The 14,560-nt window shown below is 37.0% G+C and overlaps 1 protein-coding gene across 1 annotated transcript in view; it reads right to left on the reverse strand.

Moving 5' to 3' along the window:
* Window positions 1–5,426, reverse strand: part of Gyc88E (Guanylyl cyclase at 88E) — an 810,833-nt gene extending 805,407 nt beyond the window's left edge. The window contains exon 1 of the mRNA XM_069840815.1: window positions 5,387–5,426. The gene's annotated coding sequence lies outside the window, so the exon portion shown is untranslated. The remainder of the gene's footprint in view (window positions 1–5,386) is intronic.
* Window positions 5,427–14,560: the final 9,134 nt, after the last annotated feature.

Consider the following 14,560-nt stretch of genomic DNA (forward strand, 5'->3'; position numbering starts at 1 on the left):
GCTGTCGAAATTTTGCTATAAATTTCCCGACACTCTTACAGAATTTAGCGTTATTTAAAATATCGTATGTTGCCAAGTGCCCCCTGCTAGATGTATTGAAGGACTCTGGCAGGAATCGTTTCGTCAGAGCTTCTGTGGCTTCACACTCCGCTAAAATATGGTGTGAAGTCTCGCCTCTACCGCAAAGTGGACATATTCTCGCCCTCTCTTCGTTGACGATTTTAAGTGCCCTCCAAGCTCCTAGACGAAACCAGATTAAGCCCAGTCTGCCTTCTCTGCTTCCTCCATAGAGGTATAACTCGGTTCCCCAATTTGTTTTTATCATCTATTGGATCTCCAGAGCAACCTTATCCTTACATTTCCCTTCTGTTATTTGCCTGTCTATATCCTTCAGGCGTTTCTTGATTTTCCGCCAGACATTTCGCTTGTTCCTGTAATTTTCTCCGATTATAAATCCCATGCTATTTCCTCCAACCCTCTGCGTAATCTATTTGCCCATGTTACTTAGACTCTCCTCTCGAGTTGCTCCCTATAACAGACCACTCTAAAAGAGACTGACCTCCATGCACAATCCTCAGTACTTTAAAACTTTTAGTCTCTATGGCGCCCGAATTCTCTTAGGATTCCGCTGTTAGCCGTTCCCTTCCCCCACCCCGCTATCCGTTTTAAAAAGTCGCTTTGTACCTGGTTAAGATTTTCCGTTTGTCCCCAACCTCAAATTTCTGCCCCATACGTAATTTTAGATCTAACTACCGCGTTATATACTTTATCTAATAAATTTAGGGAGACTTCCGGGATTTTGTTACGTATCTTCAGCGTTTCCATCGCTTTTATCAGTGCCCTGTGTTTTGTAGTGTCTATAAGGTTATTCTATTTTCCGTTCATCATCATTGTTACCCCTAAGTAAACAAAACTTTTCACGTTGTTCAGTGCCCGGCCTTCATATCTCCAAGTCTCCGTTTTCCTGTAAACACATCCGTTCTTAAAGGTCATACTCTTCGACTTTTCAGTATTTATCTTGAACCCCCAGTCCCTAGAGTATATTTGAAGCTTGTCAAGTCCTTTCTGCAATCCCTTAACACTTCTACAACATAATGTCAAATCGCCAGCATATAACAGTACTGGAATATTCACGTCCCCTATGACGGGGGCGTCAATGTCCTCTCGTAACATAATCTCTGTTATATCGTCAATAAACAGGTTAAAAAGTAAGGGAGACAGTATGCAACCTTGTTTCACACCTCTGCGACTGGAAAAGCTTTCAGACACTCTGTTCATGTCGTACTTATCACAAAATTTCACTTTATCATATATCCCCTGAAGCGCCTTAATCATCTTACCCTACATCCCTTTCATCCATAATTTATACCAAAGCGCTTCTCTCTCCACAGTGTCGAAGGCCTTTCCAAAATCCACGAAAGCGCAGTGCAGTTCCCCCCTTTTTTATATAAATTTGTTTCTGTTTCAGTGTATCCAAAATAAATATATTGTCAACTGTACTGCGATCTTCCATAAAACCAATCTGAAATTTTGAAATTTTGCCATGCCGAGACACCCACTCCTTCATTCTTTCATACAAGATTTTACAATAGATTTTACCCATAGTATTTAGTAAGACCACGCCTCTATATGAGTCTGGAGATCCAATCGAACCCTTATTTTTATAGATTAGTTGAATGATGGATATAGCCCAAATTTCCGGGTATTTCCCATACTTAAATAAATCATTAAACACAATTTGCACCCTTTGTACAAATTTCTCATTGACAAGAGCAGACTTAAATATTTCTGATGGCATGCCATCCCAGCCTGGTGCTTTATTATTCTTCAAAGAGGAAACCTCTTTTCTAATTTCTCCCCGTGAATTCTCTACGTCCAGCTCCGGAACCTCCTGAAACTCCATTAATTTCTCCGGTCCTATCACTAATCCCCCCACAACTCTCCTTCCCCATAAACGCCCCTAAAATATTCCAGGCATACTTCTGGTGTAATTTCGTTCCTTACCCACCCTCCACCTCTTATTCTTTTAATAGTGTGCCGCATTTCAGATATAGGCTATCCCCGTTCTCTACCACTCTACTCAGCTCACCTGCGGAAAGTACATAATCCACAAACCTCCTATCATTCTAGAAATACATTGCTGTTTAAAAAGTCGCCGAAATCGTTGAGGGTAAGGAACTGGTCTCCTGGCCCCAAGTTGCGCTCGGGTGTGGGGTTGGAATCCCGCTAGGGCTGATTACCTCATTATCTTCTTTCCGAAGTGTTCCCCATTTGAGTTAATCCATGACGAATTACCGATCCGGTCTTGTCAGATATCAACACCACAGCAGCTAGACAACGTGTCAATTGATACTGAGTCGATGAACAACGTATTTAAAAAGATAGTTGTATAGGCCCTAATCCTCTTTTCCTCTGTTATGTCTATGGATGAGAGATCTCCTCCTGAACGTGGCAGGAGTAGACTACATCAACATCAGCCCACAGTGAGTGCACACAAACTATGTGCATTGTACTTGTTGCAATACAGTTGACTAAAGAGTAAATAGACAGACGTGACATACCCAAAGAGAAACGAGCAAGAACTCACATGAAAAAATATGTTGTTGTTACAGTAGACCTACTGCCATAGAACAGTTCTTGTTTCTTCAAACATATTAATTTCAGGACCCATAATTATTATATTTTTTCCTTGTTTGTATGAATACTACCTCCTGTCAAAATGGTATATCCTTTTTCTTAACATCCTGCATAATATTATATAAGACTAGACTATCAGATCACAATATGATTATGAACAAGGTATAAGTAAGTAGTTAAAGTCAAAGGTGCCACTTCTGCTAGAGAAGTCACAGAGAGTTCACAAAAAAATAATAGAATTTATGTTTTCTCTTTTAATATTGGCCTCTATAAACAGGACTTTTTCTGTCAGCGGATAAAGAAAACAAAGAAAGTCAGCAATACGCAAAAAGACACTATTCATTAGAACAATGATATAAGAAGTTCGGCGAAAAATATAGACAACAGATTCCGGTGGGAACTGTGGAAAACACAGTGAAAAAATGCGCATGATGAATATCGTCGAAAGTTTTGATGACTACGTAGTAGGCCTGCGATTAAACTTTGGTATCTGTACCAGAGTGGCGAGTAGCTAAGCAACACGCGGGAACACAGTGCGATGTCGGCGTATCGTTTCAAACGATAGAAGATATTATAATGCGTCTTATTATGAAGAACGTGTATGAATTACAGCAAGTAGCGCACGTTGGTAGCCTGGGAACTCGAGCTAACTATGTATTGGAGCAAGTTTGGAGTTTATTAAATTTTTACATTTATGGCAAATTGCGCATTTTTACGTGTATTTTACGCGTCGTATAGAAATTAATCTTTTTACGTGCAACTTTTCAAGTGTGCCTAATACACTCTAATAAATATGGTATACCTCATTACTCCTTACAGTATAAAAAAAACACGTTGGATTAAAAGGTACGTGAAATTAAGTATTGTTTGTACGTAGTATTTTCGAAGGAAATTTATGAACATAAAATGTGTGGAGAAAACTAAATGTGAATTTGTGAAATTATTTTTAGACCCAGAACATACAAATCTATTAAGTAGACCTAACCTTAACAAACGCCAGAATATTCAAGAGAATAAATGTAAACAACATGATGGAATATTATTGGCTAGTTGCACAATTCCTTGGGATAGTCGCCTGAGATTTAAATCAGTTCAGTGACGGAGAAACAATAAAGAGATTTATGATTAAAGCTGCCAAATCAATTTTTCCAAATTAAATAAGAGTTTTCCAGAGTCTTACATCATTCAGGCGCTTTCCTAACAATTCACCACTGACCGCCTTTGCGATTACGATAAGGTAACGCAAGTCACAGTTTATATGTCCCATCTTACTCTGCCAAAGTATTTCAAATCCATTGCCTCAGTAACAGAAAATTATGCCCATGACTATTTTACGTTGTATATAAACATATTTATTTTCAGTTGAGATGCTTTAGAATATTAATCCACATTTTATTATAGCATGCAAGTATGCAAATGATGACAATTTAAGGATGTTTATATCGCTAATAGAAAATAAGTATCTTAATGTAAAATAGGCAGAGCTCAATTTAGGAGTAATATATGATATTTTACAGTTCAAGTGATTATCTAACTCTGGACCAAGAAACTTAGAGCCTATAGATTCTTTGATACCAGATCCATTTAATCTAATATTGTAAAAAAACTGAATCCACGTTAAAGCGCAAACTCTGAGTACGATTTCCGCCCGTTGCTTCTAGAGGACGCCAATGATCCCGACACTGTTACACATCCTAGAAGTGTCCAATAAGTAGGATCCATTACAACTTGTAGGACTAGGAGATCAACGCTATTGTAACAACCAATACGACACTATTAAACTGTTATAAACTACATGCATCATAACAGTCTTGTAGTAGAGACATTCGATTGGACACCCGAAGAAATACTCAACTACTGTGTTCATTTTCCTTTTTATGTATTGATTAATTTAAAGCCAAATGATAGTAATTGCCATTCGTAAATATATTTTAAAGCCGTAATGTATTACAATTACAATAATTTGAGAAATGCTAATCTTTTCAGGATTTCAGTTCGTATCAAATTATTTCCTATATCCACATTTGAGTTTACTTCAATCTCCGCAGACTGGGCAGACACACGGTGCCGAGAACTCAGGCCAACATGTAATGTCACATTTACAATGAGCAATTATCTATGACGGCAGTGGAACTGGAACCCGCGGATGCAGCGTCGAAGAAACATCTTATCTGTTACGTAAACAACATCCAATTAAATCTGAATATTATAGAAATTAAGAGTGACTGAGTCAATTTCGACTCTTGATGTGAAGTCATATTACAATTAATCAATATTCTTTATAGTTCTGAGAAAATATGAAAAATATTAAAGTGGTGGGTGCGAACATCTTTCGTGTATTATGAAATATTTAAAATACAGGAATGTACCATTTTATTCTTGAAAGAAATTTTCACCCATATGTTTTCCTCTCTTTTTACTAAAGCAGTTACCCGATAAGTTTCACATTTTCACAATTGCCCAGACAAATCGAAGTAAGGCCTGCAAACTGCTTCACGCAAAAGAAGTTACCGATATACTGTACATTACGCGTGATAAGTCTCGCATAACGTCTGAATAAATCAGAACTTGAGCAATTGCACAACATTTTAAGATTCAACATAAACCCAGCATTTAATCAGTGTAAATAAAACATAAACAACCAAATATTTCATCTACTCAAACTGGAAATCGTTGAAAAGGGTTCGCACAGTCGATTATCTTTACCACATGTTTGTTGACAGTTGCTACGACAGAGCGAGTGACTCACCAACAGCTGGCGTGTCCCGCGAAGTGGCGTGCGCCCCGTCGCAGCACAGACTGAAGCGCGGCACGCCGGCCGCCGGCACACGCTGCCTGCCACGCATGCCCGCCCCTCCAGCATGCGTGCGACCAAATTAACCTCCGTGTGCGGAAACGAAACACCAAATTGTGCGGAGACAAAAACAACCAGTAGCGGCGACGATAATAGTCAAGATATATTACTGTAAACAATGACAATCATCACCATCATCATTATCACCATGATCATCCTCATCAACATTCGTCTTCAAGAATAAAGTTCGATCGCTATTCCGTCTTGAGTCCTGTGAAGATGTGAACGAACAGTTGATAATCACATGTAGCGAAACTCCTCGTTTATGTGATCAGCATCGTACAAGACCATGGGTTTGAATAATACGGGACAAACACTATACAAAGGGCATAACGTACTTTCATGAAGGGAAGTGAACGCATGTCGGCTAAATTTCTAGCTGTAAGCGATGCCTCTGGGTAATAATAATAATAATAATAATAATAATAATAATAATAATAATAATAATAATAAAAATATGTAGGCCTAATAATATTTACTATTATTGTTGTTTAGTCAACTGTCCGAAGACAGGTTTGAACCTCGTAACTGACACCAATAAGGCATCATTCATGATTAAATTAGGCCAGGAAATAATGGTGTAGGGTGGCCAGTTCCTTTCCCCCTCCACTGCATACAATCGCTGATTAGAAGCATAATCCACTAATCTGACTTCAGATGCATAAAACAATTGTTTTCACTCTAACACATATCGTCAAGTGAGATGTACTGCCTGATAATAGATACATATATCAGCCAGAATCTCAATCAGAGGTGTATTATTATTATTATTATTATTATTATTATTAATTAATTAATTAATTAATTAATTAATCAATTAATTAATAATATAATTATGGCAACAATAATATAAAACTAATAACAAGTATAATTTTATTAGGCCTATATGAACAACAGCACTTAGACAGAAAGGATATAATGAATTAAATGAGACGAGTGCCATAAAGTTAACGTAATTCTATACAGCAAGAACGAGAACTGCCTCTCTCAGAGAGCTTAGCTACTCCCGCTACCTTAGTTGCTGTTGTATGTAGGCACTCATGCTGACTGCTCTGTTTACAATACGAGTTTTCCGTCCCTGCTATAGAATGTCCCATAAATCTCGAACCATAGGCCAAATCTCTGAAGGAATGTTTCTTCTTCTTTACATATAGGCTACTTTTGAAGCCCCGAAATGGAATGGAATGGAATATCTGGAGGGGGCAGAACCAGCACTGTGACCTTTTCACGATCTATTGCGCTAATCCTCAAGTTAGGGGCATTCACAAACCCAAACCGGTTGACTACACTAAGGTTCGCTGCGTATCCAGGTTTCGAACAGGCAACCTCCCACCGTTCATAGCCCAGCCCCTTCCGTGTGTCGCCAGCCGGCGTTCGGAGAATGCCATGGAATGATGACGGAATGGAGAAATGTTGAAGGAATTATGTAGGTGCCTAATATGGGGAAACGCGAGAACTCCGAGAAAAACTCCAACTACGACCTTGTCCGCGACAACTGTCACTGTGATTTTTTCAATGAAAAATCCAAGGCCTGACCGGCACTCGAACCCGGACCGCTTGTATGACAGGCTCAAGAACTGATCACTTAGCCAACGCAGGGGTTTTTGAAGCCTTAGTGATGTCGTTTAGTAAGGAGGAATGCATTCAAGTGACCATGTTCGCTGGCACCAGCTGTCATAGAGAAGAAGCCCTCGAATTTAATCGGTTGCACCCAGAATGTGTGCGATTACACACAGTTTCGTGGGAAAATGTATTGTCAGCTCGTCTGGTGACGTCCTCGGTGGTCGACTACGCGGTTTATCTACCACGTGTCTTGGAAATTTTAATGAGTTTTCCCACGCAACTCTATGTAATGAGTGCAAGTTCTTGGTGCATCCGATTAAATTTCGGGTCATCTTCCCTGTGATTGCGGTTGCTAGCAAACATAATCACTTGAATGCCTCTCCTCTTCACTTAACGATATTAAAAAAAAAAAAGTATTTCAAGAATTTGGCTTTATGGTTCCAAACTTACGGGGCACTCTGCAGTTTCAAAAGTGATAGTGATTCTGATATTACAAATTCCTAATAATATTTAAAGCACATCTCTAGGAGAATGTTATTGATTCAAAAATGTATATGTGACTTGTTGTAGGAAATGGGACCTAAAATCGGATTTATCATTTTCTTGTTTTTTGCAGTTTCAAAAAGAGGATGAAGTACTGAGCATTTTAAAAAAATCATGGTTCTAGGTGCAATAGTTTATAGGATATTGTTACTTATTGAATGTTGATATTACATTATGTACTTTTCGAGAAAAATGCAATTAAAATTTTCACTTGTTTTCTTAGCAACTATAAGAAATATATATTATTATTTTATTTTATTTTTTAATAAATTATTTTAATGTACCGAAGTACATATGAAGTTTCCATGCAGATATTCTGCGTCATCGTACAATGAAAGAGTAGTGGAACGGGGAAAGATTCTCTCCGGCATCGGGATTTGAACACTGGTTTTCAGCTCTACGTGCTGATGCTTTATCCACTAAGCCACTATAAGAAAGATTTATTTATTTAAGAAGCACTGTGTAAAACTACGTTCTAGTTTAGCATTATGTAAAATAAGCCTACAAGTAGCGCAAGACGACAAAACATAGATATACAGCTCTTAGGCCTATGCCGCAAATTCTCCTGTAAAATTTCCTTTCCAGACTTTTCGCGCAACGGGTCACATATTATATTAAAACGCAAACAATTTGTTGCAGTACAAATATATGGCAGGAGTAGAATACATCAACATGAACCACAACAGTAAATTACACTTTTTAATATGAACAATATATTATATGAATCGGTGAAAATTGAAAGGCAGTAAGTGATACTTTTTGGTAAACTGAGTTATACATTGTTTCTTTATATTTTAAAGACAGCCCTATCTATTGGTAATGAAAGGAACTACCTACAAAAACTGTGTAGAGAAATAGATTACAACCTATTCTCTAGACTTGATGAAGAAACGAAGTAACTGTTGCACATAGCTTCGTTCAATTCCATAAGTTGCATCACCTGACTTGACACTGGCTGCATTTATGTGACAAATAAATGAATGTGTACATGCATTGAGTAAACCTTTGTATCCTTTCAAAGTTTAATTTGTTAGCTTTCCAATATTTGTTTGGAATTATTTAGGAGAACAGTAATTTTGAATGGATTCTGAAGAAGCACAAGATCAGTTAGAATTTTCTTGGTAAAGTTAAGACTCAAACCGCTTAGACATTTGTAGAACTTTAATAAACCTTCCGTTTATACCACAGAAAAGGGTTTTCACTTTTGGTCTCAGCTTGCTTTCTGGTTTTCTTTGGTTGTAATAGGAATTTTGGCTTTACAAAACGTGCTGTAATTTTGTCTGATACTTAAGTAGAAATGAAAGAAAGTAACTACAACATATTAATTTATTTTTGTAATGATTGTAATGATGATAATGATGTCTAATCTGTTTAGCATTATGTTCACGTATTATTTCATTCAGAGGTTGCAATTTAATTTTATGTTTGCAAAAGTGACAATAAAGTAATCTGAAGTGCCAATTTTTTGTCTGGTACTTTCATGTAGAATTGAAAATAAGTAACTAGAATGAATTAGTTTTTTCTCTGAATACAGTAAAATACAAAATTAATATTTACATTCAATTTTTGACAGCAGTGACCCTTTCTCTACCTCTCTGAAAAAATAAAATACACACAAACATTAGAATACTAACTCTCCGACACTTTTTTTTTAATTTACAGAAAACCACACAAAGTATAGGTGGTTCCTTTCTCGACTCACCGATTCATATATGTATATATATGATTCACGAGGATTCACCGTCACTTACGGAGCTTATTTCCGAAGACATTATGAGCAAAAAATATCATATAAGCATTTGTCCTGATCTCAATATTTTCAAAGTTACACTAATTTGAAGTTGTTTGTAAAATAGGCCTACCTTATTTTTTAGTTTTAAGGATAAGGAATACTATAAATAGAGAATGAACTATTCAGAAGTATCATTTCTTTAATTGGCTAGTGTTTTGAAGCTAAAAATTTGTTGTCAATTGCTTTGTACAGATTTTGTTTTTCAATTTTTAACTGAAAATGACATCATTCTTACCCACTTATAAGAAAAATTGTTACAAATTATACGACATTAAGAACTTGATTCTTTACAGTTTAATTATGCATCCTAATTTACAGTCTTGAAGAATTTACAAGAGTAGCGTGACTTTTGTGACAAATGCGTAATAAAATGTGATTTTGTATTTAAAAATCGGAAAAAAACATAATCTATACGAAGCAACTATGGAATTAACAACACATTTTTAGCTTCAGAATGCTAGCCAATGAAAGAAATTATACTCCTGAATACAGGGTTGTTTCCGATCTCTGATAACTACTTTGGACGACATCATGTGCGTCAGGAATCACATCGACAGCTGAAATGCGGCGAGAAGTGACGGACCTGTAGAGAGTGATTTCATAATCAAAGTGCTCGGTGTATCACAGTAGCAATGCCCAAGAAAATCGAGCCTTTTTGGGAGGGGTACATAACAACTGTTTCCGATGCCAAGTACAGTTACGTGAAAATCATAGGAGCCTGCAAATAACGTGGTTTAATTATTTCCAAGAAAAAGACATCTGTGTGTACCTAATAAGACTGGCAAATTACGGATGGGATTAATTCCAGAGTGGAAAAAGCAAGCAAATCCACCCCGTCACAAGTCGCCGCACCCCACGAGATGATACAAATTAATTCCATTCGAACTTTACCAATCTTATTAAGTACAGAGAAGATGCCTTTCTTGGAAATAACGAAACCTCGCTTATTGCAAGCTTCTTTTATTTTCACTTAACTGTACTTGACATCGGAAAGGGTCGTTTTGATTTTCTTGGGAATTTCTGCTGTGAGTCGCCGTGCACTCGACTATGAGATCACTCACTACTGGTCTGTCACCTCGTACCACAGTTCAGCTGTCGTGTGACTCCTGACGCACATGTCATTCAAATTCATTATCAGAGATCGGAAACAACCCTGTACCTAGTTAATTCTTTATCTATAATATTCTTTTATACCTAAAACTCAGGAACAATGGTATTTTACAAACAATTTCAAAAGAGTGCAACTCTGAAAATATTGAGTTTAGGAGAAATTGTTTATATGACATTTTTTGCTCAGAATGTCTTCGGAAATAAGCTCCGTATGGGACGGTAAATCGTCGTGAATCACCCTGTACACATACATATATAAAATAATAATAATAATAATAATAATAATAATAACAATAATAATAACCATTTTCAATTATTTAGACCGTTCTCTAAAGGAATATTTTAAAATGTCATTTGATTCGCTTATTTAAGTTGTTAGTCAACTGTCCGAAGACAGGTTTCAACCTCACAAATGACACCAATAAGGATCACTCATGAGGCAACTAAGTCTTTATTTAAGTGTCATAAATTAATTCAATATGGAAGGATCGGATGCCTTGCCGTAGAAGATCTTGCAATTGTTACATTGTCGACTAGTGTTATAAGCTGATACTATAGACGAGAGATACCACAGGTTTATAAGTGCTATAGGTTCCCATCTTCGATAGCTCACATAATATTTTGTCATTACTGAGACATTTCGTAGTTATTGTTGAAGTTTATAGGTTATTAATTACTAATCATTGTCATAACGTTGTGTTATTCTCGAAAGGTGTCATACAGTCAAAAGCTAGCATTGTCGACAAATACCATAGGTTCCCATTCTCGATAGGTGTAATGAGCTATTGTTAATAAGAGTTGTAGGCTAGATTGTAGTTGTAGGTAGGTTTTACAGATTGCCATTATCGATAAGTATTACACATTATCATTGTCGATACATGTCATAGGATGTCGTGATCGTTAGATGCATCACCAATCGGTTGCAATTCTAAGTAGGCTACTTATATTTACTTATACATAGTCTATTTGTTGTATTCATTTAGAAAGACGGTGAAATACTGAGCCGAATCAGGCTAATCGCGAAAACAAGCGGCGTGAAAGTGGAGAAGCTCTTAAGAATCTTTTGAGGCTTAGCCTACCCAAAAAAATTTGAGTTATTATATCTAGTAACAGTATAAGCTCGTAATAACGATGTATTGTAACACTTAGTTTCAGTCCGATCCTTCCATATTATATTAAATTCACAGTTGACAGTCATTCCACTGCGAGAGGCTTGTGGCAAAAGCCTGGTAGCGACGCGCGACGGCCTCGCTCAAAGGCAGCGGTACTCGCAAGCTTGAGGGAAGGACGGGGAGGAGGGGATATCGATTCGCTACGGCTTTATAGCAGGCCGCGGGACTAGCCTCAACCGTAACATAATACGCCGCGCTATATTGGCGTTTTCTGACAACGCTGCAAGTTAACCAAAAGTGCATGCACGTGTGTGTGTTACGTACTAATTTTATGGCTCATAATGAGAGAACATTGAAGTCATTATTTGCATAATTAAAAGAGAAATCGTTTTCAAATTGGGCGTATGAAATAATATGAGCTTACAAAGATAGGAGATCGACACTACATTTACATATTAAAATAGCGGATGTAGGAAGACAAAACAAAAAATTTCAATTTTCATTATATAAGAAATATCCTTGACTAACAGGGTGCTCTAAGACAATTAAGTTATATTGTTATACCTGTATTCTGTTAGGGGGTGAAAATGAGTGGTCGTCATCTTCTTGTGCAGTCTGCGTCACAAAAAAATTGATAGAAAAACGAGAAACATCTGCTATATAAAAAGATATAAGGCAAGCACATTTTTTCAGCCTACCCAATATTTATGCCTTAGCTTCGCCACTGGGCATGATGATGATGATGATGATGATGTCTGTTGCTGAATTCTAAATTTGTAGATATCCAAGACTTGGCTGAGCACCATGAAAACCCTGGGCCTTGTATAAGTTTTGGTTGTTTATTCAACAGAAGTAGGTTATCGAAAGTTATTATTCACCATCATCGAACGGAAATATTGGCATGCTTATGAAAGATTAAGTGAGAAGGATGTGAAAGTTAGCTCTTTGGCCTATATTTAGATTCAAATGCAGTGTTTGTCTGTAAAAGTGAAACAAACATTATACAGAACCACGCTACGATAATTTAACACTGTGATCAAAACAAGGCTGATAAAAGTTCATACACGAACTGTCATATACAATTAAAGTTGAGAATTTAATTAATTTATTTATTTATTTATTTATTTATTTATTTATTTATTTATTTATTTTTCTTATCCAATTGAATTCATATAACTTACTAGAATAATTCTGTCTCATATGATGTACAGAGGGTCGTACTGAAAGTCATGAGCAACACATTGCTATAACTTTAATTTCAACAATGTAACAAAAACGATTATATGATCATAATCTACAGACTTTACACTATGTATTGACACATTGTGACGTCATTATCTTTTATCATGTCACCACAGGCAATGTTTGCAAAATGGTCGACAACGATGGTTCGTTTCGACAGCGTGCTGTCATTAAATTCCTTGCTAAAGAAGGAAAATCTGCTGCAGAAATTCACCTCAGACTTCAGCGTGCATACGGAGATGTGTGCATGGGCGCCAGCAGTGTTAGGAGATGGGTGAAACATTTCGAAGATGGGAACACGGGCATCCAAGATGAGCCTTGTAGCGGTCGCCCTCGAACTGCCTCCACAGAACGCAATAAGGAAAACGTTGATGAGTTCTGGGATGCATTTTGGTTTAATTTCTTGAATCTGTACAGACCATAAATGCTGTCCGCTATATTCAGACAGTTTTGAAGCTCCACCATGCATTGCGCGGGATATACTTTGGAAAGGAGATCATCCTGCAACACGATAACGCGTGGTCTCACACTGATCGTGTCACCGTCAAGAAAATCAGAACATTTGGGTTGGAAACTCTTCCGCAATCTTCCTACAGTTCCGACTATCATCTTTTCGTTTCTGTAAAGGAGCAGCTGCGAGCCCAACGCTACGAGACACTGGAGGATATTCGGAAAGCAGTGCGTCAGTGTCTTCGGGAAGATGAAACGGACTTCTACAGCAAGAGAATTTTCAAACTTACAGAATGGGGGGGGAAATGTGTGCAAAGAAATGGAGACTATGATGAAAAGTGACAGAAAAGTATGTAGATTAAGATGATGTGCCTGGTTTGTCTAAAAAATATAAATTAGATTTATAAAAACGGGTTGCTCATGACGTTCAGTCTGACCCTATATTGTTTTCAATTTGGTGTCCAGATACAGTATAAAGACAACGATACTTATAGACCAAAGTAATTTATGGAATATTGAAATTGTTTAACGATGAGGAGTTTGTAATACAATATTAGTGAATTTAAACTGTTAAATATTTATTTAATCTCAGGAATTGCGAAACTAACGAGCAGCTAGATTTTAAAAAAGTTACAGTTATCTTCCGCATAATGCACCATATCTTGATATGGCATGCGATAGATTCGTTTTCCTCTTTTGCTTGATGAATATAATGCAGAAAATATTTTAACTTGTGTATAGGCCATTCGTTATCTTGTGAAAACTACTTCCGCGTAAGAGAACGAAGAAAGTGCTCTAAGAAGCATCTCTCTGTCACTACACTTCCACTTGCAGCTAGCTAGCTCACTTATCCCCATGACAAGATTCTTCACACATCTCGGCTGCTTTTATCGAGATTCAGGCCATGCTCCTACTTGGTTATAGTGTTGATTACTGTAAAATTCTTATATGCAGAACTAAGGCGATGGCTGATGAATTCAGGAAGGCGTAATCCAATAATCTACCACGAATATATTAATTTATTGTAGCTTCCTTCGAAAACAGAATGACTGCTATGTTTCGACCGAAACTCGCTGTGACCAGGCTATAATATAAGCACTGATATGAGCTCTTCTTAATTAATTAATTACTCTGTAACTAGGTCTACTATCTTCTATTTCTATCAGCATCCGTGAACAGCTTTTGCGATAACAAGAGAGACGTGTGGTTTCTTCGTGTTAAAGCAGGAATAGATTCCATAGTAAATATCTCTAATAT

This window comes from Periplaneta americana, chromosome 12, assembly GCF_040183065.1.
Source record: "Periplaneta americana isolate PAMFEO1 chromosome 12, P.americana_PAMFEO1_priV1, whole genome shotgun sequence".
Classification (NCBI taxonomy): domain Eukaryota; kingdom Metazoa; phylum Arthropoda; class Insecta; order Blattodea; family Blattidae; genus Periplaneta; species Periplaneta americana.